The sequence below is a fragment of the Rattus norvegicus genome, chromosome 5 (assembly GCF_036323735.1).
Source record: "Rattus norvegicus strain BN/NHsdMcwi chromosome 5, GRCr8, whole genome shotgun sequence".
Classification (NCBI taxonomy): Eukaryota; Metazoa; Chordata; class Mammalia; order Rodentia; family Muridae; genus Rattus; species Rattus norvegicus.
In genome coordinates, this window is record NC_086023.1 from 149,341,569 (window position 1) to 149,345,537 (window position 3,969).

Genomic DNA, 3,969 nt, shown 5'->3' on the forward strand with positions numbered 1-3,969 from the left:
TGTCCTCCTTGTTGCCCTTGCAACAAGGTTGATCAGTGTGTTATGACAGGTGTTGGGTGCCAGTATCTTAGAACCTTGTTCAAATGTGGCTGCTATCTGGTCTTTTTCTCCCCATCCTACCTTCCCACTGGTTTTCAAACATGACTCCTGGGAGTGTGCACAGCCGTATTTAACCTTGGCAAGAATGGTACAAGGTCAGAAGAGCAAAGGACATGCACACACACACAGAGACCCCAGTGCCTAAGTCAGAATCTCACTCAGTCCCTTGCGTGTTTAACTGAGCCTGATCATAAGTGATGGCACCCAGTGATTTACCTGGAACTGAGCCAAGCTGCAGCAAAGGGTGGTGTAACAAGTCAGGATTCTCAGTCAAGAGATTTGAGGGACAACAGACAATTGAGCAGAGGCACAGGCTTTGGAAAGCTCCTCTGGCAGCACTGAGGGACAACTGCAAGGACAGAAGCAAAAGATGAATAAAGGAGAAATTCCCAGGCTTCTGAATTTCAGAAGGTAAATCCTCCACCACGCCCTTCCCTACACAGCCAAATTCTGAAGACCAGTTAATGGGTACCAACACTTCAGAGGGTAGAGAGAAAACAGATAAAGAGAACTGACTTCCTGTGCCTCATCCACTGTATAAAAACAGGACTCAGCTGTGGAACTTGGGCGTCGCTACCCTTCAGGCCCACTGAGTAAAACACACCATTTGAAAATGGAGCCCTAGGTTCCCAAGATAAAAGACAAATAGCCACGACCTTCTAAAAACAAAGCCGGAGCACACCTGCTGCCTACTTTAGCTCTATCTCATGTCCTCTTCTGGGAGCATCCACCCCACAACTCCATGGCCTCTGCCACAATATTGATGAGTACCTGTGTCCTCATGGGAAGACGGGCCCAGGAGAAAAGTGCCTGCACAAACTTGTGTGTTCCAGTCATCACTATCCTTTTTACTTGAAGGGATTAGCAATGGCCACAATGCTTCCTGGCAGGCCCCATTCCCTGCACAGGGCACAGCACCTGCTGGAACAACTGCAAATGGTTCTGAACATGGGAAGCAGGTGCTCTAGCACTTCCCAAATGATAAGCTGCCACCGTATACAGCTAACCTTTAGAGAGAGAGACAGAGATCTGGCTCAGCACTTAAGAGCATACATTACTGCTCTTGCAGAAGAATTGTGTTCCCAGCACCCAAATCAAGTGGCTCATAACCACTGTAACTCCAGCTTCAAGAAGACCTCCTCAGGTACCTGTACTCACAAAACTAAATTAAAAAAAAAAACAAAAACCCTTAAAACCTCAAACCAAGTATGTTGGCTCAGACCTGTACTTCCAGGATTTGGAAGGCGCAGTCTCAGCTACATAGCAAGTTCCAGGCCAGCCTGTACTATGTATGACCTTACTTCCAAATAACACAAAAAGAAACATAAGACCTCAGAGTGAGAAAGCCTTTGAATTATAACATAAAATTGGGGGTGGAGGTAATCCTATTTATTTATGGGCAAAACACTAATGTGTCATAAATGTCTGAGGACCTGAGTTAAATCCCTGGATCACACTGTGAAAGATAGAAGCATTTCCTTAAAGTTATCCCGACCTCGGCCAATGCATTCACACACATGCACACACAAGGAACACAGCAGTGCCGAAAGTCAACACACTGGTGAAATACCTGCCACTCATTTGGCAAGACTGCTGATTTTCCTAGTCTATAGTGAGCTATAAATCAAGTAAAATGGGCAAAGAATAAAACACACAAAGGGAAGCATGTGTCAAGGTGTTCGTGCCATGTGTGTACAGGTGCCCTGAAGCTAGAAGGAATGAAGGACATGAAGAGCTCGCTCCCTCAAAATATGATAATTGCAAGTCAAATGGCCTGGAGGATATCTGCACTGGGTTGACAAACATTTTTTGGACACAGGGTTTCTCTGTTTAACCTTGGGTTGACAAACTTTTTTTTGGAGACAGGATTTCTGTTTAGCCTTGGCTATACTAGAACTTGCTCTGTAGATCAAGCTGGCCTACAACTCAGAGATCTGCCTGCCTCTGCCTCCTGAGTGTTGGTATTAAAGACATGGACCACCATCATCTGGCTAGATCAAAATATTTGATAACGTCGAATATTTGAGACCCAACAGCTACCAAGGTACACATACCAAAGTAGGCACTGTGATGATTGCCTGCAATCCTCAGCACTCAGGAAGCTGAGGTAAGAGCGCCACTGCAAATTCAAGGCCCATCCCCCTTAACCTAATATTCCTACTTCCAAATTCTGTGTGTCTAGGTGATATGAAGGATCAAGGCTAGGTTAGACAAGTGTTCTGCTAGAGATGTCCTTAATGATATTCCCATTTCCAAGACAGATACTTGAATATACATGAACACTGATTTGTGGCAATTCTAAAAAGCTAAAACTTGGACCCTATCTTAATCCTTCACTAGAATAGTGACTATGTAAGTTACTGTGTATAAAAAAATGTATTATGAAACAAAATGGTCCTGAGTACCTTTCGTATGCTTCTGAAATGACTTTTTAAAATGTGTGATGCACACCTGCAACTGCAGTTCTTAGAGGGCTTTTACAAGTTAGTTCAAGGCGATTGGACATAGAAAGTTCTTGTCATAAAGAAGAAAAGCCAAGTTCTGTATAGTAAATTAACTTCTAAAGGAATACTTAAGAAACTGCCTCTAGAAGGAAAGCAGATGATGCAGAAGAGAAAACCTTACAATGCACATCAGTTAAATTGGAAATTCAGTAAAGAAACTAAACCGGACTCTTGGGTAAAGCTGAAAAGGAACCAATCACTACTGAGTTCCCACATGCCCCAGAACAATCCACTACATTTGATTATTCTGGCAATACACTGCACATCTATAGATTATAATCTTGCAAGTTGGAAGTACTTAGCAGAGATGGGGTACACCTTTAACCCCAGCGCTTAGGAAGCCAGCCTGATCCACAAAGGGAGTTCCAGGACAGCCAGGGCTAACTATACAGAAAAATCCTTTCTCAGAACAAAATAAAGGAAAAAGAAGATAATAAAATTTTCTGTCGTGCTTAATCTAACTGCAAGGTACTAAACTGAATGGACATAGTGGCACATGCTTTTAATCCCAGCACTCTGTAGGCAGAGGCAGGCAGAGTTCGAGGCCAGCCTGGTCTACATAGCTATTTCTGGGTTGGTCAGAGCTTTTTTTTTTTTTTTTTTTTTTAATGTATTTACTTATTATATATGAGTACACTGTAGCTGTCTTCAGACACACCAGAAGAGGGCATCAGATCCCATTACAGATGGTTGTGAACCACCATGTGGTTGCTGGGAATTGAACTCAGGACCTCCGGAAGAGCAGTCAGTGCTCTTAACCACTGAGCTATTTCTCCAGCCCTGGTCAGAGCTTTTAAGAGACCTTGTATTAAAAAAAAAAAATTTAAATCTGAGATGTAACTCAGAGGTAGAGCACTTGTTAACATCTGTGTGGCCCTGGTTCGGTCCACAACACCGCAAAATAATAGCGAGCCGTTTATTTGAACACTTTTACATACCTAGTATCGACATTGTCAAGACTACCCTGAAAGTACAGGAGAGATAAAAGAGGCTCAAAGACCCGAGAGAAGAAAATGGGCCCAAGGTCATGGACCCACTAACTTCCCACAGGGACGTTTACCGCAAACCACTCCAAAACAGACTCCTAGAGCAAAGGACAAAGGCGGGAACACCCGCTCCGCGCGCACCCGCGCGAGCACTTCCGGGGGAAGTGCCGACACCACGGCGAGCTCGCGAGATGTGCCGCAGCTGTCGCTCACTGGGCCAAGTCCCGCCCCGCGCCGGCGCGCCTCCGGGAAAGCCCCGCCCCTGGCCCTGGCTAGGCGGGAAGCGGGCGCGCGCTCCCTCCCGTTCCCCTCCGCCCGGGAGGGGGGAGAGGGCGCGGGCCGCGGGGACGCGCGTTCTCGAGCTACGTGCTCGCGTACGT